Source organism: Protopterus annectens, chromosome 5.part1 (genome assembly GCF_019279795.1).
Source record: "Protopterus annectens isolate FY-2018-M chromosome 5.part1, PAN1.0, whole genome shotgun sequence".
Lineage (NCBI taxonomy): Eukaryota > Metazoa > Chordata > Ceratodontiformes > Protopteridae > Protopterus > Protopterus annectens.
Genome location: NC_056736.1, coordinates 389,799,404 through 389,825,047, shown reverse-complemented (window position 1 = coordinate 389,825,047; position 25,644 = coordinate 389,799,404). Strand labels below are relative to the sequence as shown.

Here is a 25,644-nt window from a genome sequence, read left to right as displayed (position 1 = left end):
TCTCGGAAGGCAATGGATTTTTGGCAATGGAAGCCTTAACTCCCTTGGGTCCCTGTGAGATGGTTTCTAGGTCAGCAGCATGGCTTTTGTAAAGAAATTGGTGTGAGTCAGGAACCCTGTAGTACCTGTCAGGCTTAACTGGAGCTGGAGGTAGAGAGTCCGGGTTAAGGCAGGCCTCCGAGTAAACATCATCTAGGATGTCCAAGACAGGAGGTATAGCCAGAGGCTTGTGCTGGGGTAACAAAAGAAATTCCCTGAGCCTTTTCTTGGAATCTGAATAATCCTGGCCTTCCCAGTGGAAGTGTTCCCTTAAGGTATGCAAAGTTTCCCCAAATGAGAAATCCTCAGGGGGGGATACAGAAGGAATAGACTCCTCTGCATCAGAGTCTTCAAAAGGGGAGTAAGCCTGTTCCTGATCATCAGAGTGTTCTGAAATAATGGATCCCTGATCAGAGGAGGGGGAAATCTTCCTCCACTCTGGGCCTTTTGTCCGGAGGTGGCTGAGAACCTCTGATTAGAGTAATTAAATCCTCAGCCATTTTAAGCATCTGTCTCTTAGGCATGGGGCCTGGAGATGGGCCCTGTGTAACTGGTCTCTTAGGGTGCATGGTTGCTTTAGACTTGGTGAAAGCCTTGATGGAGAAAGAAGAGGAAGGTCTGAAGACACCCTGAGTGGAGGTGGACCTGTCCACATTCTGTGTTTCAACGCCAAGAGTGGCTTTGGTATCTGTAGTCGGGGTGCGGGCTGAGGAGCCTGCGACCTCGGGTACAGGAGACACCGCCAAAGATGTGTAGTCGGTAGTCAGGGGCTGCATAGGCGCCTCACTGAGAACCGGACCACGTGTAGTCGGCTTTGGCGTGGTGTCGGTAGAGGCCACGGACCTCGAGTGTCGGTCCTTGTCTTTGCATTTTTTAGACAAAACCGGTGTCGGAGTATCCGACGACATGGTATAGTTAAACGCTTTCCCAAAAAAATGCTGGGCGAACTCCGCCCGACGCTTAATAGTGCATTTGAACGTAGCACAACAGTGACAAACCGAGACGTCGTGGTCTGGGCCTAAACAAGGTATACAGAGGGAATGGAAATCCTTATGCGGTATTTGCTTCCCACAAGAAATACAATTATTAACTTTGTCTGACATCGGTCTGAGGCAAGAAAAGCTTCCCCAACAGGGTACTTAGCTTTTAAGAAGATTTCAGTTTTCCAAATTTTTCGTAATCTCAGGAGCTGGCCGACCGGCACTTGCGAACTGCTTCTGCTTCGGGCACCGCGCGGCAAGAAAGACTGGAGAAAATGGCATCGGCTGGTTCTTTTATACCCCTGTCGCACTGACGTCAGGGAAGAAGCGACGACAACCGACGCCGGACCTAGACTTTGGAATTCGGCCGACCGAGGACCCGCCTGACGGCAGGAGAACCCATCTGTTATGACTGCAGCTGTATGCACGATGAACATCAGTGAATACACTTGAACATCTACATTTATGGCAAGTGTACACAACTGTACTAAGTTCTTCATGTTTCACTGTTGCAGGCATCACACTTAAGTTGATTTCCAAAGCTGAGGAAGGGTGGAGGCAGTCAAGAAGTATTGGGGCTGGCTAGCAGGACCTGTAAGACTGCTGTGGCAAATCCAGCTCTGGATTTAGAAAAAAATAGGTAAGTGGTAATGCTTAGTGAAGATGTGTACAGAACTCCATGCTGCAGCTTCCAAGATGTCCCTGGTAGGGACTCCCCTGAGGAATGCTGTAGAGGGTGAGGTAGCCCTAGTGTAATGAGTCCTGATACCCTGTGGGGTAGATTTTCCATGCTGTTTGTAGCAGAAATGGATGCAGTGTGCTATCCATTTGGAAACTGTTTGCTTTGAAATGGACTTGCTCTCTGCCCCTGTAGCAATTTTCTGAAAGGTTTAATTCTGTCAAGGTAGAACCTGAGCTGTCTGTGCATGTTCAAGGAGTGCAGAATCATTTCCCCTTTATTCTGAGGATTAGGGAAAAAGGTTGGTAAATGGATGGATTGGTTTAAAGCCACACTGGATACCACCTTGGGCACAAATGATGGGTTAGTCCTGACGGAAACCCTGTCCACATGGAAAATAATGAAGGCTTTCACAGCCATTAGTACCTGTAATTCAGACACTCTTCTTGCTGAACTGATGGCTAGAAGTAAGGCTGTTTTCCGAGAGAGGAATTTTAACTCTGCTGTAGCAGCAGGCTCAAAAGGAGCAAGCGTGAGCTTCTCTAGTACAAAATTAAGGTCCCAGGCAGGGGTGGGAGCTCTCCTTGGGGGCCTTAAATTGTTAGCTCCCCTCAGGAACTGTTTGATGACAGGCTGAGAAATTAGAGGTGGCTCAGTATTGCAGTGAGCTGAGAAGGCAGAGGCATGCATTTTAGTTGATGAGAAGGATAGGCCTTTGTGGAGTAGCTCTCAGGTTCATAGATAGGTACTACGCTATCTGCCTGAAAACAATTAAAAGCCTAGCCAGAATGTGTTGGCTTTCGCCGCCCCCTTATATTAGTTCCCTGTGCCTCTGTCCAGCAGAGCCACTTAAGTGATCCCGGGGTAAACTTTCTGTTTCCCATCCACTCGTCAAGGTTTCTCTTGAAGAGTGTTAGCGAAGATCTCTGCCTAATGTAGATTGGAATTTGGAATCTTGTTCCAAAGCATGGGACGTCTCTAGGACAGGACTCTATCCCTCCAACACATCCTATTTATTGTTGTGGCGAGGTTTAGATCCCTACAGCGTGTGTCTCGAGGGGATAAGGTTTTCTTTAGGTGGAGCATGTCCATCAATTCTGGGTTGGACATGGCCTTGTATGTCAGGCAGAGATCACCTCTGAGTAGGCGGTATGCAACTGAGTACAGATGGAGTTTCTTCAGTCGAGCTGCATAGGGCATCTGTTTGAGGCCAGTAATCCTCTTGGTGAGGTACTTCTGTGGTCTTTCCAGCTGTTGCAGGTGTCTTGTAAGGTGCGTTGTACTCTATGATGGGTCTAATGAGTGATCGGTAGAGGGGCACAATGACCTCTTTTGATCTGGATGTGAACCCTTTTGTGATTAGGTGGGTTACGTAGAAGGATTTTCTAACCACTGTGGCAATGTGATTATCAAAGGAGAGATTGCTATCTACTTGGGTCCCCAGATCCCTTATTACATTTTCAGTATTTAGGGGACTACCACCTATGTGGTAGTTTGTGTGTACTTCGTTTGTTCCAAAGGGGATGACTATGCACTTTTTGGCATTTAGCTTGAGGCCATAATTTTGACACCATGTATCCGTCTCAGTGAGACCCTTTTGCAGGATGTCTGTGTCAGCCGGAGAGTCAATTATAGCCCTAGTTTGCAGTCGTCTGCAAACTTGGTCAGCTATAATCCTCCTGTGCTTGCCTGTACCTCTGAGAAGTATATGCCAAATAGGAGGGGGTCCTAGGACTGAGCCCTGGGGAACGCCACTTGTAACCGGTTTAGAGTCGCACCTAGCTCCTGCAACTCTCACCATGTGGATTCTGTCCGTGAGCCAGCTGGCAATCCATCTTGTGACATAGGAGTTTATGTTCAGGCTGGTGAGCTTGTCTATAATACCAGAATGGGGAATGGTGTTGAAGGCCTTTGCGAGGTCTAGGTAGGCTGTGTGTACCACCTTTCCCTTGTCTATAGCCTTGGTAACCGTCTCAAAGAAGACCACCAGGTTTAGGAGGCATGATCTGCCCTTAAAGCCGAACTGGGTAGGGTCTAGTGTTTGGAGATTCCCAATGTCTCTGTTAATGAGTTCTATGATGATGCGCTCCATAGCCTTGCAGACCAAGCTAGTCAGGTTCATAGATTAGTAGTAAGCTAACTGCCCTTGCAAGCCATTTTAAGCCTAGCCAATTATCCCCTGTGATAATCAAACCCTGCACCTTGTGTTTGCAAGGCAAATACCTTAAACATTAGGCCACCCTCCCAATAAATTATAGGGCGATAGTTTCCGGGGTCTGTTGTGGCTCAACCTTTGTGGAGTGGAATAACCATTGCTGTGCGCCACTCTATGGGTAGGGCAGAGGCTGAGTTTGAACAGTGTGTTTAGGTGAGGGATTAGTTCGTCTTTGAGCTCGAGTAGTAGGACGCAGCCTAGGACACCGTCCAGTCCCATTGATACTGTGTTTTTGACTTTGGAGAGGGCTGTTTTAACCTGAGTGTCTGTGATTTCAGGGGCTCTACATTCTTCTGGTATGGTTATGGGCTCTTTTGGGGGTGAGAGGGAGGTGAAGTTTGCACTGAACCTGTCTGCCAAGATGTTGGCGATATCGGTCGGTCCAGTGTATTTTGTACCATTCTGCACCAACTCCGAGCAGATCTGAGCATTGACACTTAGATTCTTGACACAGCTAAAGAAGGTCTTGTGGTTATCTTTGGAGTCCTTGGCAATTTTTCTTTCGAAGCTCGCCTTGGATGATTTTATGAGGGACCGTAGTTTCTTGCTGATACTGATCAGTGACGTCTTCCCTTCTTGACATTTTACTCTTTTCTGTACTAGTACCCTCCTTCTATTGTATAGCTTGTTTATGGCAGGGGTCCAACCAGACTGGTTTTCCTTTTCCTGGAAGAGCGAGTCTTGGTTTTGCTTGGGATAGCACGATCCATGCATTCTTGTAGGTGCCCGTAGAAAGCATTAGTAAAGGATTTTGCAGCTTGGACAGCGTTATCCTTTAGCATGGGGGCTTTGAAACTTCCCGCCTCGGTGTTAAGTAGTGTGAAGTTTGCTTTTGAAAAGTTTTTCACGGTGGTTTCCTTGTCTGGAGGTGGGGGCAGAATGTGGATATCCAAAGTGATTTGTTTATGGTCAGATCTAACCAGTGAAGAGTTGACCTCCGGTGTGGAACACCAGTCGCCCATGTTGGTGATGGCCAGGTCCAATATGTTGCCACCTCTGGTGGGAGTGTTGACCAGTTGATCCAGGGCATTTGAGTTTATAAATTCTAGGAAATGTTGGGCAAGGGAGTTAGAACTTGAGTAGCTTTCCCATTTAATGTTTGGGTAATTGAAATCACCCAATATTAGGGTGTTTGGTAGGACCTTTATGTTTCCCAGTGTTTCCAGAAATGCGGAATGGGGGTCCTGGGACATGGTGGGTTATCTGTAGCAAGCTACAATTTGAACTGCAGTTTTGCCCATTGTTAGTTGCATGTGGATGATCTCTGAAGCATCATGCTGTGCCACTAACCTGGAGGTGTGGGTATCCTTGATGAATATGGATACGCCCCCACCTTTTGTTTTTCGGTCTGGGTTCTGTGGCTGAAATGTATGGTACGAGTTGTAGCCTGGTAGTGCTGAGGTGCTCTCTGGAGCCTTAAACCAGGTTTCTGTTACTGCACATATATTGATTTTCTCCATACTGAGGAGTGCCTCGACTGCCTGCATTTTGAGGTTTAGACTTCTGGCATTGAGTAGTATTACCCTCAGTTTTTTGTTACTTGTAATATTTATAGTGGTGGGTTTGTCTTTTGAGCCTTGCCTAAAAAAGGCACTATGGGGGTGGCAAGAGCCTTGGCCAGTATTTGAAAGCCTAAGCGTGACAGGTGCAAGCTCTGCTAGGTAATCTAGGATTTGAGGTAAGGTGGGCACAGCTATGTCCTTTCCTTGAGAGTGGCCCCAAGAACAATATCTTTTCCACTTTTCTGAATAGGATTTCCTAGTACTAGGCCTTTTGGTCTCAAGGATGACGTCCAGCACCCGTTTGCTGAGGGTTGCTGGTGGTGTATTCAGGGGATAAACCAGGCTGCAAGGTTCAGGATTTGCAGCTGTGGATGCAAAATCTGTCCCTCCTGGTGGGAGAGCAGGAAGGGGGGGTCTGATGTAGGTGCCAGGGTGGCACTGCTGTCAGACTGTGTAAGAGTGGGTACCAGTGCTGGTGTGGCCAGTCTGGGGCAATAAGGATCGTCTTTGGCTTATCCTGTTTGATCTTGAGTAGTACATTTGAGAGGGGCAGAGGGGGAAAGGTGTAAATTGAGAGGTTTTCCCATGTCACGGATAGGCCATCCACTTTCCATGCTTGACTGTGGGGATTTCTGGTGCAAAATTTGATCAATTAATGGTTTTGGGGAAGGCAAAGAGATCCACCTCTGGAGTCCCCCACCTGCGGATTAGAAGTTTGAATGAGTTGGGTTCCAGCTTCCACTAGTGTGGGTCCAGTAGATTTCTGCTTAAGTTGTCTGCCAGTGAATTTTGTTTGCCTGGCAGGAATTGAGCTTGCAGGTGCACTTGGTTGCTCAGGGCTGTGTTCCACAGGGCCATGGCTAACCTGCAGAGAGGGTAGGAATGAGTTCCCCCCCTGCTTGTTTATGTACCACATAACTATGGTGTTGTCTGTCTTTATCAGGAGTTGTCCTGAAAGGATAAGTTATTTGAAGGCTGTCAGAGCATTCTGTACAGCTAACATTTCTTTTTGATTGATATGCAGGGGAATTTGTTCTGGGCTCCATTCGCCTTGAATGCATTTGCCTGCCATGTGAGCTCCCCACGCACAGTCTGATGCATCTGTTGTCAGGGTTTGGGCGGCGAGGGGTTGAGTGAAAGGAAGTCCTTTGTTGTGGTTGCATACCTCTGCCCACCAAAGGAACTCTGCCCTTAGACAAGGAATGACAGGAATCAGTGTTTCCAGGTTCTGAGAATGTTGACACCACAGACTTTTTAAGTACCACTGAAGTTTCCACATATGCAGTCTTGCATAAGGAATTAGTAGCATGCATGAGGCCATGAACCCTAGGGCTTGCAGTATTTTTCTTGCAGATAGGTTTTGGTGGCCATTAGTTTGAAGTAGTTTGTCAAATAAGCCTGTTTTTCTGGAGTGAGGAATGCCATCCGGGGAGTTGTGTTCAAGCTTGCTTCCAGGAATACAATCTTTTGGTTGGGCAGCAGTTGTGATTTCTTTTCGTTGATGGTGTACCCAAAAGAAGTTAGAAGTATCTTTACAAATGCCAGGTGGTGAGGTAGCAATTCCTGACTGTCCGCCTGAATCAGGCAATCATCCAAGTATGGGTAAATTTGAATATTTCTCTGCCTGCAGTATGTAATGGCTTGAGCCAGGCATTTTGTAAATACCCTGAGCACAGTAGATAAGCCAAAGGGAAGTGAAGAGAACTGATAGGTGCATAGAGCCTGCCCTGAAATGTAGATATTTCCTGCAAGATTCCCTTATGGGGATGCGCAGATAAGCTTCTTTTAAGTCTAGAGTGACTAGCCAGGCGTCCTTGGCTAGCATAGGAAGACGCTGTTGCAGAGTCAACATTATGAATTTTGGGACCACCAGGAAGGTGTTGAGAAGTGACAGATCTAGGATAGGGCACCAACAGCCCTCCTTTCTGGGCACTAGGAATAGTCTGGAGTAGAAACCCTGTTCCCTTTGCTCTATAGGCACAGGTTGAATAGCCCTGATACTGAGAAGATAAAGTACTTGCTTTTGAACCTCTGCCCACTGGTTTGGAGGAAGGTCTGGCAACCCGCTTGGGGTTGGCAGTGAGTGGAAGTAGAATCTGTATCCCTGGGATACAATGTTTAGGACCCACCAGTCCTGGGTAATGGACATCCTGTTTTGTGCATGCAGAGCGAGTTTTCCTCCTGGGGTGCAAGTACTTGGGCTTTGCTGGGAAGAAAGATAGTCAAGTCATTGTGAACTTTTTCACAAGGGGGTGACTTACCACTCCCTGTTTTAGAGGAGGGAGCACTCCATTGTTTAGATCTCTGCATACCCTGAGACAGTAGTCCTGGTGGCCTGTTGCCCCTGGGTTTGGACTGAGAATGCCTGGGAGGGACTGGAAAAGACCAGTTTTAGAAGGCCAATGCCTACTGAATCTAGGTGGCTGCACCTGTAAAAAAAAACTTTAACAGTTTGCATAGATTTAGCTTTCCCCTCCATTTTTTTAAAAACAACTTCTGCTTTTGTGCCAAACAATTTTTCCTGGTTTAATGGTGCATCTAGTAATTTTGCTTTGACATGGTCTGGCAGGATTTGCTCCTTCAGCCAAGCATGCCTTCTCAGTACAGACCCAGTGACAGCAGCCCTACAAGATGCTTCTAAGGCATCAAAACCACACTGCAAAGTATGTTTACTAACTTGGTTTGCAGAATGCATTGGCTGTTGTAAATCTTTATTTTCTGTACAATCTGGAAGCACCAACATTTTTTGTTTAATTAGTTTCATAACATGCTGCTGGTACTTCAACATGTGAAACTGGCAATTCAAAGCCCTGATGAAAGAGTTGCAGTGATATATACCTTCTTACCCCATCTGTCTAAAGCTCTAGGCTCTCTGTCCGAAGGGGTAGGGTTTTTGGCTGTAGTAGCCTTAATGACTTTAGGTCCCTGAGAAATGGTCTCTGGATCTACAAAGGGATTCTTAAAGAGAAATTTATGAGAGTCAGGTACTCTTTAGTACCTGTCAGGCTTTCTAGGAGCTGGTGGTAAAGTATCAGGAGTAAGACTGGATTCCATGAAGACATCATCTACAATGTCCAGGACAGGGGGTATAGCTACAGGCCTGTGCTGAGGCAAGTCTAAAAATTCTCAGAGTCTCTTTTTGGATTGAGGGTAGTCCTGGCATTTCCAGTGGAAATGCTCTCTTAAAGTATGCAAGGTTTCACCAAAAGAAAAGTCCTCTGGAGGGGAGGCAGAGGGAATGGAATCCTCTGCATCTGAATCCTCATAGGTAGATAAGGGTATTTCCTGGTAATCAGAGAGATCAGAGTCATCGGACTCATAGTCTGTAGAATCCGAAGGAAAATCAATTATTTGTCTTTTAGAAGGGGAAGGCTGGTTTCCCCTAATTAAAGTTCTAAGGTTTTCAGCCATTCTAAGCATTTGTTTCTGTGGCAAGGGAGCTGGAGCATGCGCTTTGGTCATCGGATTTCTAGGCGTAGTGCGAACTCTGGGCCTGAGAAACTCAGCATTTTTAGTAAAAAAATGAAGCAGTCGGTTTAATGCTAACATCGGAAGATCGGAATACACCCTCAGAAGCCGGTGCCTGCACAGCGGCTCCGGACCCATCCAAGGTAGAGACATCCGCTGGTTCCATAGAAGAAGAAGCAACTCGCAGCATACCGGGCTCCGAATGGGTCTCAGTAGAGGCCTGCGAATCTGTAGAAGCAGGTATCATGGGTTGCAAAAGCACCTCACTGAATACCGATGAACTGGCGACTAGCTGAACGGAAGCGTCGTCGGCAGTTTTGGACCTATGCGGACTGTCTCTGTCTTTATCCTTATGTTTTTTCGGAAGATCGACAGTCGGATGGCTTATGAAAGCCATTTCGGAAAATGGATATCGAAAGCGAAAGAATTTAGCGACAAAGATAGCCCGACGATGAATAGTTCAGGCGTTAAACAAGCCACAAAACCTACAGCGAGGAACATCGTGGTATGGGTCTAAACAGATGATGGAGTAAGAATGAAAATCTCTGTGAGGTACTTGCTTTCCACAGACAAGACAATTGTTAACTTTTTCTGACATCGGTTAGAGCAAGAAAAAAGGATCCCCAATGGGGTATTTAGCTTTGGAGGACTTCAGGTCTGAAACTTGAAAAATGAAAATTTCAGGTATCAGCCAACCAGCACTTGCAAAATGCTTCTGCTTCAGGCTCCCATGCGGCAAGAAAAGCTGATGTAATGGCATCAGCTGCATGCTTTATACCCCTGACGACCTGGGAGAGGCAACAGCATCTGACGCAGAAGTCCCAAGACTCTGGTATTCGGGCTGACTGAGGGCTACCTGCAGGCAGATAACCCAAATGTGATGACTGCAACAGTGAAACACGAAGAACATCAGTAGTGGTAAGATACTTAGCTCCACCCAGCTGCTCTAGGGCTTCATCTATCCTAGGCATGGGGTAAGCATCTGACTCTGTGTGACTATTTAATTTCCTGTACTCCACACAGAACCTGGTGCTGCCATCCTTCTTTGGTACCAGCACCACTGGGGAGGCCCAGGGACTGCTGGACTCCTGGATTATCCCTAGTTCCAACATTTCTTGTATCTCCTCTCTCAGAGTCTGTTTGACTCTCTCTCTCTCAGGCACCCTGTAAGGGGGGCCTGCTTAATAGGGCTTTGGGGTCCTGTATCCACATGATGGTGCACCCTGGTTTCCCAGTGAATATGTCCCTCAACTCCTGTAACACTGCTCAGATTTCTCTACCTGGGTAGGGGATAGCTGCTGGGACATTGTTACCACTTCCACTAAGGTGTCGGTCTGAGCCTCACTGAGGAGATCAGTCACCAGATACCCCTCAGACTTTTTCTGCCATCCACTGCAAATACTTAGCACAAGGCCCTCCTGTCAGGGTAAGGTTTCATCATGTTAACATGGTACAATTTATGCCCCTGCCTCCTGCCTAGCAGTTCTGCCATGTAGTTAACTTCACTGACCTTCCTTACCACCTTGAAGCATCCCCTACCAGGCTGCCTGCAGCTTGTTGTGTCTGACAGGAATGAGAACCATTACCTGCTGCCCCACAGCATACTCTCTAGCTCGAGCATTCCTGTCATACCAGACCTTTTACTGCTGTTGGGCTTCTGACTGGTTCTCCTGGGCAAAGCCCATGAGCTCCTTGAACCTTGTACTAAAGTTTAGGATACATGCCACAACAGACTCCTTGTGGGATTCACAGACATCCTCCCACTCATCTTGAATCAAATCTAGTGGCTCCCTCAGCCTATGCCCATACCAGCAACTCGAAGGGTGAAAAACCTATGGATACATGGGTCACTTCTCTATAAGCAAACAATAGATAGGGCAAATATTTGTCCCAATCCCTCTTAAACTGGTCTGCAAATGCCTGTAGCATGGTCTTTAGTGTAGAGTTTAACCTCTCAACCAGATCATTAGTCTGGGGATGGTAGGGGGAGGTCTTAAGGTGCTTCACTCCAAAGTACTTCCACAGACAAGCAAGCAGGTCTGACGTGAAATTGGTACCTCTATCAGTCAGTATTTCTTTTGGGAAACCTACCCTGCTGAAAATCTCCAACAAAGCATTTGCAACCTTTTCTGCCTCAATGGAGGATAGGGTCACTACTTCAGGTTACCTGGTAGCATAATTTACTACCACTAGGATATACTTTTTCCCTGTAGAACTTTGGGTACTCAGAAGCCCCACAATATTCATAGCTACCCTCTGAAATGGCTCCTCAATCACTGGCAAAGGCATCAAAGAAGCTTTCACCTTTTGTCCTGCCTTGCCTATGGCATTGCTCACAGGTCCTGCAGTACCCTGTTACATCTCTGGCCAATAAATGTTCTGCATAATACGTCTCTTGGTATGCTTTATGCCCATATGATCTGCAAAGGGAATATCATGGGCTATGGCTAGATGTGCCAGACGGTAGGCTCTGGGCAGTACCAACTGTTGTATTCTCTCATCCTCCGTCCTTCCCTCAGGAGTCCACTCTCTATACAGTACCCCTTTGTCCCAGTATACGGATTCCCCTTCCCTTAAGAATCAGGTGTCTCAATAGCTACTTCCCTCAGGCCTTGTAATGTATGGTCTGAGAGCTGAGCCTGTCTCAACTCTCTCTTTGTAACCCTTTCCAGCTCCCCTTCCACAGGAAGTCTGGTATTCTCTGACAGTGGTGCCTCACTGTCAGCCTGGGTACTACTACTCACCTCTGCCCTTGCAGTCACTCCGTCCAAGGGAACCATCAGTAACCATAAGCAGCTGTGGCTCACCTTCAGTCTCACTGCTACAGGGTAGCTCCCTCCCTAAAGTAACCACCTCACTAGTCCTGGCTGCAAGTGTGCAGTCCATCTGGGTGTCCCCCAGGCTACCAGACGCACATGCTTGTCTCCAAGCCTGACTGCATGTAACTGCATGTACACAAGGTACTACATTATCAAAATCGTTCCCTATCAGGACATCTGCAGGGATCTCCACAAGCATACTTACTTGCGTGCTTCCTTTTCCATCCTCCCAGTCAAGGTGAACCCTAGCCAAAGGTATTTGGAATGGGGTCCCTCCTAAAGCTCTGACTGGAGTAGACTGCCCAAGCAAGTAGTGCTTCTCTTTAACCATTGCAAGCATCACAATGGTTAGGCCAGAGGCTGCGTCTCTCTTAGAAATGGCCTCTTTCCCATTTATTAAGACAGGATATAACCTCCTGTGGTACTTTGGTATCCTTGTTGTCTCTAGACAACTTACTGCTGGCATTCTGTCATCCCCACTTACTGGCTCTCCCACCTTTTGTTCCCCACCTTGCCTATGTGGACATCAATATGCTACATGCCCCCACTGGCTGCATTTAAAATGTTTAACCCTTGGTCCTGGACATGTACCTGGTCAAGTGGCGGTCTCTGTTGGGGTGGTTTAAGCTGCCTACCATGGGTTCCCATAGACCTATGGGCAGCACAGGATATTCCTTTCCTGTGCAGTGATGCCCTGCTTGTTAAGTATAGATCTCCCTTTTTCCCCAAACTCATCTGCTGTGTCACATTCTCTATCCGCTAACCAGACTCTCATGTCCTTAGACAAAGTGTTAAGTGCTTGTTCCCTCATCAAAAGGTCTGACAGCCCTTCAAAAGTGGTGACCTGACATCCACTCACCCACCTATGAAAATAAGTGCTTAGTTCAGCAATATATTCACACACACTTTCATATGCCTTGCATCTCTGCTCACAAAACTTTGTCCTATAAGGTGTTAACTTAAAACATTCTAAAAGACAGTTTTTGACAGCATTATAATTTAAGCAATCAGTATCAGATGATTTAGAAATAAGAGTTACAGCTTTACCATGGAGTAAGGGGGTCAGGAACCGTACCCAGAGCCCTTGGTCAACATTACACTGTTTACATACCCTTTCAAACATATGAATGAAACAGTCAAAATTACCACCTCTGTAAATTGTAGAAGAAATTTATTGACCTTTGTTGCTTCTGGGGTTTGGTTATTCCCTTCCCCATTACCTCCATGACCATGGCGAAGAGTCAGCATCTCCTTTTCATGTTGCCTCTGCCTCTCATTCTCCTCAGCTTTCAGACATCGCAGTTTTTCATTTTCCTCAGTCCCCAGATGTCTCAGTCTCGCTGCTGCTTCTCTTTCCAAACATTTGGCCTCCAGTTCAAGTCTCTAACTCCAAATGGATATTTTAAGTCATCTGTGCAAAGGGTGAACTGTCCATTTTCTGAGAGTTGTACATTCCCAAGGCCAGTCTGATTGTCCTCCTGGTTGCTATTCTGTGATGCAGCTGTGACTAAAGCTGCAATCACTTCTGCTTTAGTCAGGTTAGCATGCACCAGTCCTTTAGTTTGGCACATCTCAGCCAACTGGCTCCGTGTCAGCTTGCCATACTCCTCTGCTGACATGCTTGCCTCCTCTTTCTGTCTAAGCCACCAAAAAAAAAAAAAAAAATGGCGATATGAAACTCTGAATGTTCACTGTGTGGCTGATTCAGAGTACAGACACCTTTCTTAGTGACCACTGTTCACAGGCTACAGAAATTCAATATCCACACCAGTGAATCCTAATATGTGGATATCCCACCCCTGCAAACCAATTAATATGTGGGCCTTAAAGTAGCTGATAAAGAGTGGCTGATGGCAGTCGGAACTACCTTATAGTCTGGACAGAAGGGTGTGTGTGTGTGTGTGTGTGTGTGTGTGTGTGTGAGTGTGAGTGTGTGAGTGTGAGTGTGTGAGTGTGTGAGTGTGAGTGTGTGTGTGTGAGTGTGTGAGTGTGTGTGTGTGAGTGTGAGTGTGTGTGAGTGTGAGTGTGAGTGTGTGTGTGAGTGTGTGTGTGAGTGTGTGTGTGAGTGTGTGTGTGAGTGTGTGTGTGTGTGTGAGTGTGTGTGTGAGTGTGTGTGTGAGTGTGTGAGTGTGTGTGTGTGTGTGTGAGTGTGTGTGAGTGTGTGTGAGAGAGTGTGTGAGTGTGAGTGAGAGTGTGTGTGTGTGTGTGTGTGTGTGTGTGTGTGTGTGTGTGTGTGTAAGAGAGAGAGTGTGTGCGTGTGTTTGTATATAGGGTCATAGGTTGGTACTAGGCTATCGGCTCTAGGACCTATACAAGCCTAGCCCTAACAATTCCCTGGATATTTCTTCCCACAATATTTATTTCCCTGGACCCCTGTCTAGCAGGGCGACTGACATGATCCCCGGGGTGACTTTCCTATCTACCATCCAATCATCAAGGTTCCTTTTGAAGAGGGCCAAGGAGGCTCTCTGCTTGACATGTATGGGCAGTCTATTCCAGAGTCTGGAGAGTCTCTGGGTCAGGAATCTATCCCTCCAGCAAGTTATGTTCATTGTGATGACAAGGTTTAGATCCCTGGAGTGTGTGGCTCTGAGGGATTGGGATTTCTTTAAGAGGAGCATGTCCAACAGCTCAGGGTTTGACATGGGCTTGTATGTTAAGCAGAGATCGCCTCTGAGTAGACGATATGCCACAGAGTATAGCTGGAGTTTTTTTTAGACAGTCAGCATATGGCATCTGCTTTAGGCCTGTGATTCTTTTAGTGAGGTATTTCTGCAGCCTTTCCAGCTGTTGCAGATGTCTTGTGAGGTACATACCAAATGGGGCGTTAGACTATAATGGGTCTAATGAGGGATGAATACAGTAGGACAATGACCTCCTTTTTTCTGGATGAAAAGCCCTTAGTGATGAGGTGTGCCACACAGAAGGATTTCCTGACTGTTGTGATGATGTGGTTATTGAAGGTGAGACCACTGACCACTTGTGTCCCTAAGTCTCTCATCACACTTTCGATGTTTAGTGTACTGCCACCTATGTGGTAATTCATAGGCACATGTTTTTTATCCAAAGGGGATAACTATACATTTCTTGGCATTAAGCTCGAGCCCATGGCTCTGGCACTAGGTATCTGTTTCTGTAAGGCCCTTTTGTAGACTATCCACATCATTTGGGGATTCAATAATGGCTCCCAGTTTGCAGTCATCTGCGAACTTTGTTAGCCAGAGTCCCTTAGAGTTGGCCTGTACTTCAGAGAAGTAGATGCCAAACAAGAGTAGTCCCAGGACTGAACCCGGAGGTACTCCACTTGTCTGGAGCTGGATTTGGAGTCGGCTACTTTTACAGTCTGGGTTCTGTCAGTAAGCCAGTTGGCAACCCATCGAGTGACGTCGGGATTTATGCCCAGCTTAGTAAGTTTATCTATGATTCCAGAGTGGGGGATGGTGTCGAAGGTCTTGGCGAGGTCCAGATAGGCTGTGTGGACTGCCTTACCCTCGTCCACAGCTCTGAAGACTGATTCGAAGATGTCAATCAGGTTCAGGAGACAAGATCAGCCCTTCATGAACCCAAACTGGGTGGGGTCCAGTGTTTAAAGGTTGCCAATGTCTTTGTTTATAAGTTCCATGATAACGTGTTCCATGCCCTTGCAGATCAGGCTTGTCAGACTGATGGGACGGTAGTTCTCAGGATCCAAGGTGGATCCCCCTCCTTGTGGAGTGGGATAACTGTAGCTGTGTGCCACTCAGTGGGCATGAAGCCTGAGGTGAGGCTATGATTAAACACGACACTAAGTTGAGGTGCCAGTTCATTTTGTAGTTCATGTAGTACACAGCCCGGGATGTCATCTGGTCCCACGGATGCTGTATTCTTAGCTTTGGAGAGAGTGGTTTCTACCTGTGTGGCCGTAATTACCGGAATTTGGCAATCTTTTGGTACTGAGATGGGCCCTTTAGGGGGTGAGAGGGGGGTAAAGTTGGCACTAAATTGATATGCCAGGATATTGGCAATATCCTTGGGATCAGTATATTTAATGCCATTCTGTTGTAGCTCAGAGCAGATATGAGCATTGCCATTTAGATTCTTGACATAACTATAGAATGCCTTGTAATGGTCTTTGGAATCTTTGGCAATTTTATTTTCTTAACTAGCTTTTGAGGATTTTATGAGGGATCTCAGCTTCTTACCAAGGCTGGTGAGGGAGTTTTTTGCATCCTGGGATTTTCCTCTTTTCTGCAACAGTTTCTTCCTTCTGTTGTATAGTTTGCTTATAGCAGGGGACCACCAGATTGGCTTCCTTTTTTTGGGGGAGAGCATCTTGGTTCTATTTGGGATGGCACAATTCATGCACGATGTGCTCGCACAGTGCCTTAGTGTAGGATTCAGCAGTCGAACTTTCAGATCCCATCTGCATGGGTGTCATGAAGTTTGTCACTTCTGACTTCAGTAGCACAAAGTTGGCTTTGGAGAAGTTATTTACGGAGGTTTCCTTACTGAGGGGGGTGGGGTGGGGGTGGCGGTGGGATGTGGATGTCAAGGGTGATTTGCTTATGGTCAGACCTGACCAATGAGGGGGTGACCACTGGTGTGGAGCATCTATCTCCCATGTTGGTAATGACCAGGTCTAGGATATTGGAGCCCCTGTGGGACAATGGATTAGTTGATCCAGGGCATTGGAATTTATGAATTCCAAAAACCGTTGGGAAAAGGTGTTGGTACCAGAGTAGTTTTCCCAGTTAATGGCAGGGTAGCTGAAATCACCCAGTATTAGGGTGTTTGGTTGTATCTTAATATTTTCCAGTATGTTTAGAAATATAAATTTATAAATCAAATCTCAAAGAGTGTGTGTGTCAGCTACTTGGGCAGGGACATGAAGCACTGGTTGGAGAGAGAGGGTCCTGGAGATCTTGGTTTGGTCACTTGGCTGAGAACTCAACTCTATAGCTGTGCAAGTGGGGAGTCTTATTAGGGATCTGGAGAAAGAGGAAGAAACCAGCCCCAGAATGACTGTGATCTCTGTGTGCTCTTAAGGGAAATTGCACTTTACTGTGTGTGTACTTGTCATCCTCCCAGTATGTACGTTCCCCACTGTTGCCAGTGGCGAGGACTGAGGCTCCTTGATTACTGGGCCAGTGTTGGGGCATCACATCCCTGTTCTGCATTAACAGGTTCAGCAACTGAGGTAGCGCACACAGTTCCTGCTTGCTCAGGCTGTGCAGCAGAAGAAACAAATGCTGTCTCAACCAAAGAGGTACAATTAAAATCATCCTTGGCCCTTCCTCTCTGATCTTCAGTAATACCATGGGGATGAGTGGTAAGGGAGGGAAGGCACTGCTGTTATTGGCCCTTGTGCAACATTTTTCCAACTGCTTGTTTATATTTGTGACAAAAAGTTCAATTCCTGGCACTCCCCACTTTTCAGTTAACTGTTGAAAAAATGCCCTTGTTTAGGGTCCACTTGTGAGGATCTGCCTCTGAGCTGCTGAGGTGGTCAGCTAAGAGGCTGTTTTGCCCTGGCAGGAAGTGGGCCATCAAATGTAGCCCCAAGGACTGAGCTGTGTCCCACAACTGCATGGCTAAATGACACTGAGGATAGGAGTGTGCTCCCCACTGTGGTGCTGTTTGTCCCCACCAGCAGAATGCCTGGTTTCCCTAAGTGCTTGAATGCAAACATGTCTTTTAGAACTGCCAGCATCTCATTTTGATTTATGTAATATTTAATAAGAAGGCTTGATACCATTTTCATCATACCTGTAGACCACCGGAATGTGTGCCTCATGCCAGGTCTGAAGCATCTGTGGTTAGAATCCGATTCTGAGGCTGTATCAGGAAGGGAATCCCTTGTTTAGATTGTAGGCTAGAATCCACCATTCAAACTCCTTTTTTTAAACAAGGGGAAGCTGAACCTTGTGGTTGAAGGAATGTTGGTGTTGGCACCATACATTTCTTGAGATAATACTGAATCTTTCGCATGTTCAATTTTTGCCAAAGGAATTATCAGGAGACACAAAGCCATGCAACTCCACATTCTGAGGACTTCCTTTGCGGAGATGGTTATCTGAGGGAGGGGAGACTCGAAGTACTACATAAGGAAGCAATCCTCCGATGGAAGGACATTTGTAGATTTGTGTCTAAAACGGCTCCTAGGAACACTAAGCTGAACCACACTAAATGGCAAAATAAAAAGAAACCACAGCTACAGAAACAGTAAATAAGTTTGTTTAATAACACTTACTTGCATGATGGGATCAGATTGTATTTATTCAAATAGAGAGTGAACCCCAGCTCTGAGAAAATGGTCATGTTAGATTAAGAGGAGGAGTGTAGATCCTTGACAGTGTCTGCTGAATCAGGCAATTGTCCAAACAAGGGCAAATGTGAACAAACTTTGTCCAGCAGGACCGGGGCCAGACTTTGTAAAATCTCTGGGAGTAGTACACAGGCAAAGGGTAGAAAAGAGAATTGATGGTGCTTCCCACTTGCTCTGAAGTGGAGATATCTCCCGTGTCTCTTTGCTATGGGAATGCGCAGGTAAACATCTTTTATATCGAAAGTGACCATGACTGCCTGGAGAGATAACATGGACAGAAACTTTTGCAGATTTAACATTTTGAACTTGGGGATTAGCATGAAACTGTTTAGTCTTGAAAGGCCCACGATAGGCCTCCAAGTTCCTTCTTTCCTTGGAATAAGGAACAGTCTTGAATAATATCCTGTACCCCTTTAGTTTAGAACTGGCTATACAGAGCCCTGAGCTAAAACAGACTTACTTGCGTGACAGCCTCTTGGAGCTGATCTTTCAGAACAGAAGGTATATCTGCTCATTTGGGAAAAGAGGCTAACTGCAATTTGTAGCCTGAGTTTATTATGTTTAATAACCATATGTCACGCTAACATTTTCCATTCCCTAAAGAACAGGGAGAGTCTCCCCAATAGTTTTGAAAAAAAAAATGGGTAGGACAGAGGGAAAGGGACAGGAAAGAAAGGCTGGGGTGGAACTTGGGGGAATGGGAACAGGGAGGTGCATGGCTGAGTCATGGCTGGACTGTGCTGGGCCTGGGGGACTAGGAATGACTAGGCCTATTAGTTTGGTCAGCCTGCCATCTTTTTTTAATATTTCTCTTGTCTGTCCCTTCTAGTCCTTCTTTCTCTTTGTCTGGGTTGAGAAGAAGAAAAGGACCAGAGGTTGGTAGGATAATTCTTGCTATATAGAGCTTGTTAGGATAATTCTTGCTATATCTAGAAGACTGGACCTGCAAAAAGTCTTTTACCATCTGCACAGATTTAGCCATGTCCTCCAGATTTTTAAAATGGCTTCAGCCTTAGGTACAAAAAAAACTCCTTGTCCAGAGGTGCATAGGAATTTAGACTTAATATGCTCTAGGAGGAGCTGTTCATTTAACCAAGCATGCCGACAAATTACTAATCTAAAGGCGAATGTCCTGTTTGATACTTTTAAAGCATCAAAGCAAATAATGCCTAGCAACCTGTGATCAAAAGTTGCAGAGATACAACAATTCTTTTGGAGAGCTCTATCCTTCATCCCCCTCCATTTTTTCCTTCATTTGGTTTAGAAGAATTTCCTGGAACTTAACCATATGGACATGGTAACAGAGAGCTTTCATGGACAGAATGGCAGAAAGTGTACACTTTTTTGCCATATCTATCCAGGGACCTTCCTTCTTTTTCATTTGGCAAGGGATTCTTAGAAGTGCTGCCCTTAGCTCCTTTGGAATCCCACGACACTGCCTCAGGAGGAATCCAGGACCCTGTGGCAATAGTCTGGTTTCCTAGGAGCAGGTGTCTGGGAGTCAGGCTGCAAAGATGAGTCAAGTATTACATCATCCACTACCTCTAATACTGAAGGAATGGCCACGGGTTTATGCTCATGGAAGTTTAAGAATTCTCTAACTCTCTTCTAGGACTGTTCCCAGTGGAAATACTCCCTCATTTTGTGAAGTGCCTCCTTAAAAGTGAAATCCTCAACTGGTGAAGCTAAGGTAAGATTATCATCAGACTATGAATCAGCATATGGGGGGGGGGGGGGGCATTTCTCTCAATCCCTTTTCCCAGAAGATGATCCTGCAGTAAGGGTTTTAGCAAGGCTATGCTGGTCAGATCCCACAATTTGAAAGGGATACTTGGCCAGTCTGAGTAGATCCTACTGGTAGGCCTTTTGGGGTTGGCACCCTGAAGGCCTAGGATGAGGCTAGCTAAAAGCAGCCTTTTTAATCTTGGCCTTAGGCTAGGGTCTGTGTGTGGTGTCGAATGTACTAGAACTAGGCTGCTGGTGAGTGGCTGCAGCCCGCTCTTGAACCACTGATAAATCCTGTCTAATGCAGGAAATTTCACCCTCCCTCTCTGAAGGCCTAGTGTGAGAGTCGGAAGCAGAGGCCTGCAAAGTGGCCCTGGACCAAAACTACCCAAGTTCTTCAACCTGTACAGGTGTGGAGGGGGTTGCTGGCATATAAGACTACAAAGGGATCTCAGTTGAGACCTCAACCACACAAACAGTTGCAAGAGGGGACTGTGGAAGCATCTACTCTTCTTTGACAATCATGAGTCTGGGTGGAGTGGCAGATCGTGAATCACTGCTGTCTGTTATCCAAACAAGCTTCAGATACTTCTCCCTTTGTCTACAAGAGGGATCAAACTCAGAAAAAAACAGTAGACATCATACTGCATGAATGTCCCTGATACTCTTTTTCATTGTCTAACTGAGCTAATGATTCAAGCCCAAAGTGTCAGCTGGCCCAGGAGGATGGAGATGAAGTTTATGGTATTTGGGCCAGTCATGGGGTACCACAGCAAGGATATCTCATACTGTCATTACTGCAACAGTAAAACATAAACTTCTTGTTTAGGCTTAACAAATCCAGAATATGTATCAGCAAGCCATTGGTTTTGGCATTCAGTGGCACCATTACTGTTCCAAAAGACAGACGTTGCCCTAGCACAAGCAGTTTAACTGGATTTGATCAATGGGAACTGAAAGCATGCCCATAAAAAGGAGGAACTACCCTGTTCTGCAGCTCATAAGTTACACATATATAATCTCTCAGGAGTCAGGCTGAACAAGTTCTATTTAAAGTGGAACAGCCTGCCCCCAAAAGGTGAGAAGGAGCATAATCAATATTGTCCATGTTCTTCCTATGCAAAAGGGGACTTAACTCCTCTCCATCTACCTTACTGCCTATCTCTGAGCCTGCCACCTCTCCAGCCTGTTTCTCCTCATAGGCACTATTTATCTAGACTAATCCACTTTAGTTTGATACTTACAAAATGACCACTGTTTAGCAGGATAAGTTCTGTTATATCCATGAAAAGGTGGATAATTAAACTGTTTCTATGGCTCCATAGTTTTGCCCTTTTCCTCTTTTTTTATTGAAAATCTTTTTGAACAAGTGCCACCCATCAGATCCTTGTCATGAAAGGAGTCCATTATCTGCCACTTTACATCTTTTGGCATAGGATGCAGCATTAAGCAAGCATGCTTTCTGATCACAGTGCTAGATGCTGCTACTCTGTCAAAAGCATCCACTACATAAGACCCACATTTTATGACATGCTTACACCAGTTCAAAGGCTGTTTGAGTCAGTACTCTGTACTCTTTTCCGTTTGCTTCAGGGCTTCATCTATAATCACAGAAGACACATCCCTCTAGGTTTATAGGCACTTATTAGGCTATTAATCAGTAAGGATTTTAAGAAGCCTGGCTTACATTCTCATGGTAGTTTCTAGACAGGCAGAAAAAGATTAAGTTGAGACATTTACGTGTTTCCCTTAATCCAGGAGGGATAATGGTGCTAAAACCAGGGTGAATTTGCAGTTACTCTACTGACTGAGGATCTCTTTCTGGTACTTAATATTCAAGTTACAACTGATGGTCTTGAAAGCCAACGTACAACAGACATACAGCTCCTTCCCAAAATGATCCAAGAATCTACTCTCCATTAATCATTTCAGAGCTTGCAGTGTGTAACAGCCAGATGCCCACAAATCCTATAATGATATCATAGGCGTTTTCCAAATAAGGTTGTTGCACAGGTATTTCACTGTCTCTTCAATCCTGAAAAGTCTGTTTTTTGATGGCTAGAAGTCTGGTTCTAGGCATGCTGACTTAGTCTGCAACACCAGAGAAAGAGCAAAATGTACTTTCTTCTCTATTCTTCATATACTTATTTCTTACCGGGCTCTGAAACATCCTTGAAGACCCACTTAAAATGTTCTATTATGAATTTAAATGCCTCTCCAAAGGACAAGTCATGCAGATGGAAGTCCAAAGAAATGGTTTCTTAGCACTATGACAGCTGAGGAAATCTGTGAAGAGTAAGTCAGACCCTCACCCTCTAAACCCAGAGTCAGAAGAATGCAGAGAATGTAACTTTCTTCTGGGGGGAGAAACTCGTGACGTGAAAAGCTTTGGGTTATCCTCTGTCAAGCTGCCTTGGGCTCTTTGGGGAATTTTTATACTCAAAAACAGCCAGGAGTGATGGACATATAGTCAATGACCAGGCCTTGAGTGTCAGGCCTATTATCTCTGGAGAGACTATCAGTCCTAAATGGGAAAAGTTTTCTCTTTGAAAAGGCCAGGCTATTGTCTTTTTTTTTTTCAAACAAAATGGTAGGAATACTCAAGAATTACATAAACAGGGAGGAGCATACAAGTTAAATCTTCAAAAGAAAAGATTATTGTTGCTGGAGAATCAGCATTTGCCCTAGAGGTCTCAAACTGTGCACAGCAACATAGATATGGTTCCAATGTCTGCCTCTAGAGAGGTCAGGAAAGGATGGGGAATTAGCAAACATGTGGGAACTAAACTTGTGGCGAGGGCAGAACAGAACACTGTTGAGTCTATTAACTTCAAGCTTCTCTTGGACTGGCAGGGTTACATAGGCCCTCAGGCTCTCTGCCTGCTGCCTCTCATGACCAGCTTCTTGGGTTGATCTATTTTACTATGTTTTTTAAGTCCAGTTTCCCATTTCTCTTTGTATATTTTAGTGACTTCGGATACAGTCCACATCTTAATACTGACATTATTACAAAAGATTAAATCGACTGTTTATATTTAATATTATGTAACTAAGCCTTTTGTCTATATTATGAACACTAACTATATTTTGCATATTATACTGTGTATGTTTTTGTTGAACCTGGCCTGGGTCATCTCTGAAAATGTTCTTTGGACCAGTTCCCGTAAACCAAAAGATCACTGGTAGAGTTTTGGCTGAGTGTCTTCTGGTCTAAACAGGTCTTCAAATTGTTCATTTCTTGAAGGTGCATTTCTTTCTGAGATCCATGCAATCTCACAAAAGGAAACATGGCGTTCCTCTACCATGTTGACCAAGGCACAGCAAGTTAAAGGTTTTCGGCAGAATCTGCATTCTACAAGTAAACCTGGGGATGTTAATGACCTGAAACTCCAATGTAAAATTTCCATCCAAGAATGCAACAATCCAATTAGAAAACATTCCACACAGTCGAATTAATATATAAAAATACATACAAACATGTTTCCAGACTAGGTATTTATCTTTCTATGGAAGTCTCCATAAAAGTGCTAATGGGCAGAAGGACTGACAAGATCACATTTGGAAAAAAGAAATGAAAAAGCTGGGTTGCTCTTCCCTTAACCATACACCACCATTTCTTCCTAGAGCAGAAGAGGAGGTCTGCTCATTAAGGGCATCTATGAAACTGTGGAGGTCAAACTGGAAAGGAAGACATCTGTTTCATGTTACTCTCCCACAGATAAGGATTCATAGTGCAACACTGACCACTACAATCATCAATATTTCATAAAAATGGGACTTTTGAGATGTGCAAGAGGCACATTACACACAGAATTTCCCCATTCAAGACTGACAGACTAAAAGTACTCATAAGGAAAGAAGAAGGAACAACCACAAGACCAGTGTTGGGTTCTCAGGGAAAACAGGCAGCTAAAATGCAGCTGGAATAAAGGACAAAGAAGTTAGGCAATTCAGATGTCATGAATTACTTTTTACAGTGGTCTTGCCTGTAAAAGATTTAGGCATTCATTTAAGGCACATGACTGTTTTTAATACAAGAGGTAGGAGGGCACTGTGCACTCCTATTATCTTCAAGACTAGAATACACAACACTAGCAGAGTGGGTACTACTTCTGCTAAAATATAATAAATGAACATGTACTGGAAGACACAAGGCTAGGCATTTCAAAGGTAATTTTAAGATGATTTACATTTTATTTTCATACAGGTTTGTGGAAGGGACCCATGCTGCTACTTACCTGCATGCACTGCAGCTATAAGCTGCACAATGGGGACCTGGTAACTTAGTATCGTGAAACTGGATGAATGGCATAGGGTGGTTAGTTCAATTCACTGGGAGGTGCTTCTCTACACCAATCTAGATCTGATGCACAACGGTTATTACTCATTTCTTTTCAGAGTCAGTGCCAGAATATCATCTGAAAAAAGCAGTAACTGACCTTAACACGTACGACTTGTGCTCAAATCTGTACACTATACTGCACTGCGGGTCTATATTAGATCAATGAACAATTAAATGTTCGAATCTGTAAAGGTCGACCTTTACAGATCGAACATTTAAATATTCGAAAATGTTTATTAAAAAAAAAAAAAAAAAAAACACGAAGTGACAAAAAAACAAAAGGTGTAAAAGCAGGGGGCAAAGCCACCCTGCACCCCCCACACCCCCTACTTAAATATACCAACTCCAAGGTCGCACTACAGTGTAGGGAAGGGGAAATTTCCCGTTTCCGCACTGTAGTGCACTGATGTGCGATCTCGGAGTTGGTATAGTTAAGTAGCGAGGGGTGTGGGGGATGCAGGGGGGCTTGCCCCCCTGCTAAAACCCTTTTTTTTAAACTTTTTTTTATTACATCTTCGAACATTTAAATGTTCGATCTCTAAAGGTCGACCTTTAGAGATTCTAACATTTAATCGTTCATTGATGTAATATAGACCCTGCACTGCATGTCATTGAGAAGCAACAATACGATCTCTGAAGGTGAGACATGATTACCATATTTACTAATGGAGTGGGAAATAGGGCCACTCTTACCACCACAAGCATCCTCTGTTGCTTTTCTTCATCTCAGAAGTTTTTGATGAAGACATTTAGAAGACATTTTAGAAACAGCCCCATTACACTTTATCACTTGTAAAAAGCACATGAACAAAATGAAAACTATCCAACTGAGGATGGACTTCAAAATTGTTCCCATTCTGTACATAAGCATGAACCTGGATATAAAAGACTCACAGATACTTTCTGTTAAACATTAGTGTCAAAAGCAAATAACTGAATATGATTCAAGACCGTCATAAACTACTGACTAGTGATGGCAATTATCAGGCTCACAAATGTTGCGGTTCAACATGTGCTAGAAAAAACATTACGGTGGAAAGAGATGTTTCATTTAAATGTTTTAAATGATTTCAAGTCAGTGTTAAATGTTACCTCATGAGGTTTTGCATTTTTGATTGCAGCAGGTGGTGTTTTAGGTCTTACTGTATCTAAGGAAGAAAAGCAAGCAAAAATGACTTAAATAAACCATCTGACTACTTTAACATATCACATTACATGGAAAGCTTAACTTCAAAGACAGTTCACTTAGGCAAAATATACACTAAAACAGTCCAACTGCACTCACCACATTTACTAAATAAATTCTATAATAAAACATCTGTCACTCATGGATAAAACATATGGAACAGAAGAAACACTCCACTGTGTTCAATTACAAAGCACAGTACAAATCAATTTAACAAATTCCATGGGAGTACTTCAGATAAGGTATAAGAACTACTGATGAGTACATATAAAGTACCAGTTTTGTACCTACCATAAATGTAGATGTCCGATAGGCATGCATCTGCAGTCCTTACAAATGGGTTGTCCTGTCGTCAGGCAGCCCTTCGGTCGGCCGGATTCCAAAG

The 25,644-nt window shown here is 44.8% G+C and overlaps 1 long non-coding RNA gene across 1 annotated transcript in view; it reads right to left on the bottom strand.

The window, feature by feature from the left end:
• Window positions 1-25,226, bottom strand: part of LOC122803294 — a 173,383-nt gene extending 148,157 nt beyond the window's left edge. The window contains exon 1 of the long non-coding RNA XR_006365100.1: window positions 25,166-25,226. This is a non-coding gene — a long non-coding RNA (uncharacterized LOC122803294). The remainder of the gene's footprint in view (window positions 1-25,165) is intronic.
• Between the last annotated feature and the right edge of the window lie 418 nt (window positions 25,227-25,644).